We start from the raw sequence: 9,743 nt of genomic DNA on the forward strand, positions 1-9,743 counted from the left end.
GCCGCCCCATTGGCGGAGACGGCCGAGGTGTGCCCGCCCCCCGGCGGCGGCGCGGCCAATGAGCGGCGTGCTCGGCGGGCGGGCGGTGGCGCTGCCGTTTCCCGGGAGACGGGCGGGGCCCCCGGAGCCACAGGGACTGCCCGCGCCCGGGGGTTTACTTTGGACCGGCGGCGTGCGGGGGTGAAGAGCCAAAGCAAATGGGGTGGGAAAGGCGCAGTTCTTGGCAGTCCAATTGTTCTTGCTGGCGCAGCCAGAACCGGCCCTGGATAAGGCAGGAATGTAGCTCCTTTGTGTCTAGTTCCTGGAGCAGTGTGTCAGGGAACAGGCAGGAGCCACGGAATAATTCTCATTGCGATGCTGCTTTACTCTGTGGCTCTGCTCTGTGTCCTGTTATTTTAGATTAGGAAATCAAAGCAAACTGGCTTATGCTGGAAGCTTTCAGTGGTTGCTTCATGCAGAGGTGTGGAGGGCCCTGGATGTTCCTCACATCCTTTATGTGCCTATCTGGTTCCTCTAGGACTCGCCCTACAGCCAGGTGCTATCCAGCGACTGTTGGCTCCCCAGCAAGATACCAATAGCTGGTGTGCTGGCTCTTGAGGACTTGATGCAGGTGAGTTGCCATCCAAAGCTTGGGGTGGACCGAGCGTCCTTCCAGACATCTCTTCACCTCCTTCTTCCTCAAATGCCCATGTGCCTGCAAGCCAGAGCACCCAGCAGCCTGGGAAAGGAACCTCACCACACTCCTACAACACCTGTCAAAAGGCTGCACTTCTGGGTTTGGCTGGATGTGCTTGGGGAAGACTGCAGCCCTGGCTGGAATTTGGTTTCCCTCCAGGATGAGCTTGTCTCGTTCTTGCCCCCAGAGAGAGTCAGTGGAGGGTGACAGGGCCTGCCCAGCTATTGGCTTCGCTGTGCTAACTGGGCACATCCTGGTTCCCTGCTGCCTTCTCTCCCCCTTTTCCCCAGCATTAGGTGTCTGTTTTCTTCCATCATGTCTAAGTCAGAGGCTCCCTGGAGCAAGGCCTGCCCAGCTCCACATTTGTGCAGGAAACTCCATTCCCCCTTTTCCCCCTCTGCACAGCCACGTTGGAGGCAGGGCAGGAGAGGGCTGCCTGTGCCCATCTGCTGCCTGCTGCTGCCTCTGGCTGTGCCCATGCAGTGCTGTGTGCCAACTGCCTTGGTGAGCACAAACAGCTCCCGCATGCACCCAGGGACTGGGACATGCAGTGAATTAGCAAAAAAAAATAAAAATCTCTGCTTTGGAGCTTTTCTTTGTTTACTTATCTTGCTAGTAAACAGAGCAGCTCTTGGAGATTAGGCAGGATGGAGAAGAGGAAAGGAAACCAGGCCCTGAGGTTATGACCTCCTTGTGGATGCTGGGCTGTTTACATTCCCTGCTCCAGTCCCAGTAACTATTGCGGGACAATTTCTTCCCAGTGCCTTGCCACGCTGCAGCTTTTCCCCTGTTTGTGCTGTTCCTGCCCTGTTCCCTGCAGCACTTTCTGCCGGGCACTGCTGCCGCAGCTGGCATAAGGCAGCTGGCAGTCTGGTGTCCCTTGAGGGGCAGAGTCCTGCACTTGGTCTGCTGCCTTGTGTTTCATGAATGAAAGCCTCTGAATGGGGATTTCGGGAGCTGTTAGCCCTGCATAGCTGAGCCAGAAACTGAGGTTCTCTGGAAAACTGAAAGGCAAACTCTGGGCTGCTTAGAGGGACCATGGCTACAAGACATCTGGTTGTCATTAGTCAGCAGCTGCTGTCAGGACCCAGTGAATTTAACAAGGAGTGCCCAGGAGGACCGAAAATGAGAGAGTGAGGAGGAGTGGCAGCAAAGGTAGCACAGGGTCAAGTGGGGAAAGCACCTGGAAATATCTGTGTTGGTGTCCTGGTGTACTTTGCTAAAATCTTGCTGTCTTGTGGGCTGTTCTGGCCACTGTGGCAGAAGCAACAAGGTGGGGGGTGTGGGGGTGTATCTCTGGGCCCCTGGAAGGAGTCTCACCTGGTGATCCTCAGCTGCTGGGTGTTATGGAGTGGGACCCCCTTTGCTGCCACAGCTACAGACACCTACCTCCTCCACAGCCCACCCTCCGGTTCTTCCTCGGTGTATCCAGGGCTCTGGGGAAGAGTTGGTTGCTTCAGCTACCCAGCTGGTGCATGAGCAAGGAAGGAGGCTGACACAACTGCGGACAGAGCTGGTGCTGTGGACAAAAGAGCTGAGCAGGGAATGAGCTGGCTGGCCAAGCGTGGCAGCACACTTTATGGCCTACAGAGGGGCTGAAAACTGTCTAACCTCCTTTGAGAACTTCCAGCCTACCAAGGACACCATCCTATCTGAAGTCCCTATGTCATCAGGGATGGCTGCTGGAAACACTGCTTTCCTCTACCCAGTGAATTCTGCATCCTGGAGACTGAATGGCATCCTCCAAGTGCTTGTGTGAGGGAGGACAAGGCAGGACGGAAGCTGGGTAGAGCCTGGGAGCACTGGAACATCATGTGCTGGGAGGCTATTTGGATTAGAAACTCTCAGCGGATAAGTGGGCTGGATAAAATGCCAGGGAGGGGAATCAGTTTCCTGAACTCTAGTAATTGGACTCATCTGCAACACCCGGGTAAGCAAAGAGAGCTGCTCACACTCAAGACAGGCGAAGGGAAGGAGCCAGGAGATGAGAGCCAGCCGAGCCATGGCCCAGCAGGAGCAACAGGACAGCTGTCAGCACATCATGGGTGTGAAGACTGGGTGGGCAACATGGGAAGAAGCAGCGTTACTGCTGAGTGCCTAAGCCACTTGCTAAGTGCAAGTGACTGAGTTAAGGATGCCACAATACCTGGGAGTGAGGGGAACATGAAGCACAGTCTGAGAAGAAGGATGCACCAAAAGTATCTTTGGTGTGGCATGATCGCTCTTTGAAAAGTCCATGCTCAAATGCCTGAGACAGAAGTCAAGCCCAAAGCTCTTGCATCCACAGATGCAGAGGCAGGGATGAATGTGTTGAAGGGCTGAGAGGGCCCAAAGCAGTGGTTTCTGTGTGCTACAGGGGAGAAAGTAGGTCACATAGTAAGTGAAGGACTTGGAAATTATGAGCTGAACTCAGTGTGGAATATGTATTTAAAACTCAAGCTTCTTGGGAAAGAAGACAAAACCCCAAACAAACAGCTGGTGATCAAATGCATGTATAGCTGGAAAATGCATGAAATAGTTGGAAAGCTGAGCTCTGTGCTCTGCAGGCGCACGCACACATTGCCTGAGTCATCGGCAGTTTTGGCATGCTTGAAATTTGCATCTGATGCTGCAGGTACCAGAGCACGTGTTCTGCTGGTCTTCATCGATGACCCTTGTAACAACTGTCTTCTAAACTGGTCGCCTTCAGGAAAGCGTGGCTGCCATAACTGCCTGGGTGGCCAAGGAGAAACAGGCAGGGCTTGGTATGGGAATAGCAGGATGGATTTAGTGCCTCAGGTTAGTGAAGGATTTGATGCAGCTTCTTGCTTGGCCGCCTGCGTGTACGTGCGCTTTTCTCTGCCTGGAAAACGGCTGCTGTCTCATCCTCACGTCAGCACAGCACCCGCAGGCAGGCCGAGCCCATAGCCAGACCCTTGCAATACCAATGGAGTCCGCAATCCCCACGGAAAATGAGTAGGCGGTTCTGAATCTGGCCCAGAGACCATCTCTCCTGCCAGCAAGTTTTCAATTTGTGCCCCACTCCTTTTAGGAGCCTTAAAAATAGAGATCAAGGCTGGGAAGCAGGACGGTTTTTCTAGGGCTTGTTGTGGAAGCAGCTCAGGCTGGACTGCCTCTCACTCTTCTCAACCCCTGGGAGAGGCATGGGAAGCTGGTGTCCGAACGCCTGCCCTGGATGTGGAGCCTCACTCATCGGTTCATTCATCTATGGCAGTTGCCCAGGTCTCCTCTTGGGATGCAGGCAGCTGGAGGCAGCCAGTTCAAAGGCCAGGCTGGTCAGGAAGAGGTGAAGGAAGTGTGGGAAATCACTGCATGTCATGTAGGAAAACAAGCCCCAACAAGGGATGAGGCAGCATGATACAGAGCTGGGTGGGAGGTGCTGTCCTCAACATCACTAACAGTGTGCTGGGCCTTCATACCCCTAAAAAGCATTGTCTTTGCTCAGTGCCACCAAAGGCACAGACACTCAGGAAGCTCAGTGGCATCAGGCAGGTGTTGACTGTGGCTCTGTCACTGCTCAGAGGGCGTATGGCAGACTGACTGGGCCACAGAGGAGGTGAGGCTGTGGGCCCATCCCTCCAAGCTGGCTTTGGAGAAGCCCCGGAGCAAACCTGGTGCAGCTGCAGGAAGCCAGGCCATTGGGGTGAGACAAAGTGTGGCCTGGATGCTTTGTGGTCACCAAGGGGTCCGTGACACCAGCAGTCTGAGCTGCTTCCTGGTCACCAGCCAGCTCCCTTCAGTTCCTCCACTCATGCACTCCCGGCACTGCAGCTGGCCCTGGGCTCGCTTTTGCTCATTGTCTGCTGCGGTGATGGCAGCTATTCAATGGCTGCCAGGTTTCAGGGAAAGGGAGAGATGAGCCACTCCTCCACTCACGTTCTGGGAAAGCCTCTGGGATGAAGCCCTGCTGAGGCACACGTTCGTTTCTCAGCAAGGAGAGTGTGCTGCAGAGCCTGCATCCCGCTCTGTCCACATCCCCCCTTATCAACAGGCATAGTGCTGCAGAGCAGAGCTTGAAAGCAGCCCTGACTGCTGCCCCATCCCACACAATAGTGGAGTTCTACTGCTCCCCGCCTCCTTGCCTGTTTGCCTTCCAGAGCCAGGCAGAGTCTCGCCATCACTATTATTTTGCTTTGTGTCAATATTATGACAGCTAAAAGCAGGAGAACTGCATCCACATGATAAGCGGCCAGAAGCTCTGGGCTGGGTGCGGATCAGGTTCCAGTTTGGCAGGGGAGAAAAGTGCCTGGCAGCCCCTGCCCACTGGCTGGCTGGGTTGGGAGAGCTGGGAGGTGACAGGCAGCAGCAGAGCAGCAGGCAGTTCATTCCTGTGTGCCTCTCCAATGAAACAAAATAAATGTGCAGAATATGCTTGGTTGTCTTTTGGAAAAGTAATCTCTGCCCTGGGAAGAGGGCTGCTCTGCTCCTGCTGTGAGAGTCTCACCCCTCATGTGGTTACCATACCCTGTGCCTCCGGCCCCATGCAGGCCCAAAGTGTTCCATCACTGCCGGTGGTGGAAGGTCATGCACACTGCAGCACCAGTCTGCCCTGGCCACAGCCTTGTTTTTCCCAAACAGCATTCTGTAGCTGCTGGAGGGAAATTCCTGCAAGCTTTCTGGGGTTTGAAAGCTCAGCTGCCACCTGGGGCTTCAGGAGAGGAGCTTGGACAGAACAGGGTGAACTGTGCCGTGGGTGCTGTGTCTCTGCAGGCTCTCAGCACCTTGTGTGCAAAGGGCAGTAGTTTTGGCACAGTGACTGCACTCTCTGGTGGGGCTGCTGACAGAACGCTTACCTGTAGGCATCCACGTATGCTTAGGGCTGCGGTTTGGCTCCTCACCCTGCTCCTGGGCTGTGCTTTCCTGCAAACACCCATGGCCTGGCCAGTTCCTGCGGCATGGGGCTGCCCAGCCCCTGGCCGCTGAGCACGGGTGCCCAGCAGCTTGGGCTCCCTAATCGCCTCCCTACCAGGCATATCTGACTGATGGCCAGGCTGGAAGGTGGCTTGTCGTCATTAACCCTCCCACGCTCTGCCAGCATCACTTTGCCATTTGCCCATAGCTTTGTCCTGGTGAGAAGGCAACTCTATCCCCTCCCCCGGGCTCAGTCTCAGCACTGAACTAAGCCTGAGCTGAAAGTGGAAGTGCTAAGTTGAGTGGCACTGGGTCTGCCAACCTGTTCCTGGAGCACTGGCTGGATGAGGGCCACGGCTTCCCAAGGCTTGGGTCTGGCAGACTCAGGGACCTCCTCCTTGGTGGCATTATCCCTGCTCCCATGGGGTATTTAAGCCTGAAAGCAGCAACCAAGCTTGCCACAGGTTTGCCTCACCCAGGACCTCTGCCTTGAGCACTCTCAGGTAGCTCTGGTGTCCATCCCATGCCCCTCTGGATCTCGCGTATGACCTACGCCAGCCCCCAGTGCCTGTGACCCGTGGGACTAGACCCTGTTGTCCCAAGCCATGGAGCTGGACTCTGAGGTGCCTGTGGTTTTGGTTGTGGGTCCCCAAGGAGGCTGAACTCCCCTCCCCAGGAACCAAAACAAACACCAGAGTTCCTGCCACGTGCGGCCAGGGCTGACTAAGGCCAGACGCTTCCGCCTGCCGTGGGCAGCAGCAGCCGGGGCTGTGAGCCACCACCATTGGGGTGCACAGCACAGCCCATTTCCCCCTATTGTCATCCTCCCCCTCAGCAAACACATCCCCCTGTGCACCTGGGCTGGGAGAGGCACTGACGCCACCACAGTCAGCTGCCAGGGATGAGACATGTGCTGCTGAGGGCATGTCTCTGAGTCGGAGCTGCTGTGGCACAGCTCTGAGGAGTCCTTTAGGGCCCAGCTGCTCGGCCAGGTTGTTTGCAAGTTGTTTCCTTGAGGAGCAACACTGACCATCCAGGGATCACTGATGCAGCCCTGCTTGCCTACAAGGGCACTGGAGAGCCCTGCATTTTCCAGAAGTCAGCAGCAGTCTCCTGGCAGAGAGGCCTTGATTCCTGCTGCACAGAGGCTGGGGAAGCCCTTGCCAGACTGTTCCCATCCTCATTCTCACTCTCACATGCAGGTACTAGCAGATCCAAGTAGTCAGTCTCAAGCCCCTCTGTCTTTCACCTTCCATCCCCACTGCAGAGACACAAGCTGCATATGATCGAGCTGGTTTATATCAGCATTAGCTATGGACTGAGCCACTGATAGTGGAGCTTAGGAGGGTCTCTTAGGAGAGATCAGGGCCAGGGAAAGCAATTGAATGAAACAGTAAGGGTTAGACATGGTTGCGTTGGGATGAAGGAGGCCAGTGCCTTACATCCTCGTGCTGCTTTGACCTCGGGAGTGCAATCATAGTACAGGACATAAGTAGCTGCTGGGGGAGCTCTTGCCCACTGGAGTCAGCCATCAAACCATTACAGCCACCAAGAGGGTGACTGTGCCAGGTGCTAGAGCACAGAGAGTTTGGCACTTCCCTTGGCAGAAGCCTGCAGCTTTGATGAGACTGTCTTTGGTGTCCTGAATAGCAGCAGAACAAAAGTAGTGCCCTGAGGATTTCAGAGGAGTTCTCCAGGGTCTTCAGGGGTCATGCAGGAAATCCTTAAGCCTACAGTCATCTTAAAAGTGACACAGGGACAAGTTTTTTTGGGGCGCTTCCTGTGTGAGATGTCAAAGGTAGGATTTTGCAGGGGATAAGATGCCCATGAAGGGATTTTGATGCTGAAATCGGGCTATTTTATGGAAAAGGTGACTTAGAAGGATCTCACCTGTGACAAGCAGGATAAGGTTTTGCAGAGCAGAGCAGCTTTTTGGTCTGGGCTCCTTCAGCGCTCATGGGCAGCCAGGGGTCGTGCTCTTGCCCCTTACCCAGAAGGTGTAGGCAGCACAGAGGTGACCCTGTTCCCCGGGAGGGATGTGCCAAGGCATGCTTGCAGCTGGGCACCAGGGCTGGCCTTCCCCACTGGACAGCTGTGGCTCATCCTGAAGCAAGGACCCACAGCAAGCTCTGTGAGCTTGGCAGGGAGGTGGCACAGGCAGGCAGTGGCATATTCAAGACAATGCTCTCAGCCAGCAGCCACCGCATGGAGGTCACTGTGGGGGAGGCATCTGCTCTTTAAGGAAATGTCTCTATTTGCCTTATGTCCCTGGCTGGTCCCTTGAGCCTCCTCTGTCCCATGTTCCCAAAGTGCGTAACTCTGCTCCCCAGAGCCGGCTGGGAGGCAGTGTGAGGGACATGCCGGTCCATATATAGCATCGACCTCCAGCCCTATCCTGCAGCTGGGGAAGGGCAGGTTTGGCCCCCAGGGAAGGAGCATGGCAGAGGGGAATGCAAATAATCATGGCCTCAGCCAGCTGGATGTTTCTCCCATAGACAGGAGGATGTTGCTGGTCACAGGTTACTAGTGTCCAAATATTATTTATCTTCTCCTGTCTCTATTTCATGCTGCCTAGAAAGTGGATGCTCATCCCAGGAATGTAAACTCTGCCCAAGGCCTCTGAGGAAATAGCTTCAGACCAGGAACACGATTGCACTCGGCAATTAAGGGCTGGTCTCCCCAGCCACATGCATCCTGGGGGAGAGCCCTTTGCTCCAGCGCCAGAGGCTGGCCTTGTGTCTGAGAGGTGGCCCCAAGGGACCTTCCTGCAAGGACAGGCGTGAGGCCCTGTGTGGTCACGGTCTGTGCAATAACAGGATTCTGTCTGTCCAGCGAGTTGGCAGCAGCTGCTGTTCAGGGCAGCCTCTGCTCTTGGGGTGGGAGGAAATACTGCCTTCACCCCCATCTCACAACTATCTCTGGGAAGGTGGGGGTGTCCCCTTGGCCCAGAAGGGCCTGTGGGGTGATAGAGGGAGAGCACAGGCACGCTCCAGTCATCGCGTTAAGGATGTTACCAGCTCCTTGCTGCCGAACCAGGGGTGAGAGTGTGAACAGGCACTGAACACCACTAAGGCAGTCCCCAGCAGCTGCTGAGCTGGTGCTGTGCTGCTGAGTGATGAACTGCAGTGCACCCGGCCCTGCGGTGGGGCTGGGATTTCTGTGTGCTTATCTCTGCAGCATCTCCATGCTAATTTGCCAGGCCTTGCTCCAGCAGCTTTCTCACACACTCATTAGTACCAATGCCTGGAAACTCCTGACAGAGCTCAGCTACTTCTGACACCTGAGTCACTGCCACCTGCATGGCCTGACAGGATTGAGGACAGGCAGCTGGCATGTCCTGCATCCCCTGAGGATAGGCCTTGCAGTGCTGGGGACAAGCCACTGGTGTCCTCATACTGCAGGGACAGACCTCACACAGTAGTGGGTAGGGAAGCCCTGGAGCAGCCTCCCTCACTCTCCCAGGAGGACAGAAACGTGAATCCTGGCACGGATACACAGCCTTTTATTTCTCTGGGACCTACAGCTCATGGAGGATCGTGTTGCTTGCTCGACTCTCTTCACACCTCCCATAGCTCCAGCTTCTCTGGCTCTGGGGCTTAAAAATAGAACAGAAAAGGCCACAGAACTCCTTTGGCCTGGCAGCAGGATTTGGTCCCAGACCTGCTGTGTCCCCTTCCCTTCCAAGCTGGAGGGACCCACCACAGTGGACAGAACTGGGACGCTGTCCCTGGGTGTAATGGGGGCTGGAAAACTTCTGACAGGCCTCTAACAGCAGGGGCTGGTGGTGCATGGACGGGATGTCTGAGTGAGGACAGGACAACAGCAGGGCAACGGGGAGGATGGGTGGCAAAGGGGCTGTCGTGTGGGCACGGGGGTGCCAGGTGGGTACAGGGTGACTGGATGGGCATGAGGCAGTGAACCCAGCGAGCCGAGGAGCGCGACACAGCTCCGGTGCTTCCCGTCCTCCGGCTATGCACCGGGCACGGGCCGGTCCCTAGAAGCGCCGGGCAGCCCGACGGAGAAACGGCCGGAGGCAGAGCACGGGACTGGAGGAGGGGGGCTCCGCCACGCCTGGGGGCACCGGCTGACCCCGCGTCCGCCGGGGCCGGGCACCTGCTCCCGCCCCGCGGCGGGGCCGGGGCGGGGCCGCGGCGGGGCGGCGGCGGTGAAATACAGCGAGAGAGCGGGGTGCGCTCCCATGGCCCGGCGGCGGCGG

The sequence above is a fragment of the Pithys albifrons genome, chromosome 6 (genome assembly GCF_047495875.1).
Source record: "Pithys albifrons albifrons isolate INPA30051 chromosome 6, PitAlb_v1, whole genome shotgun sequence".
In the NCBI taxonomy this organism is placed as follows: Eukaryota; Metazoa; Chordata; class Aves; order Passeriformes; family Thamnophilidae; genus Pithys; species Pithys albifrons.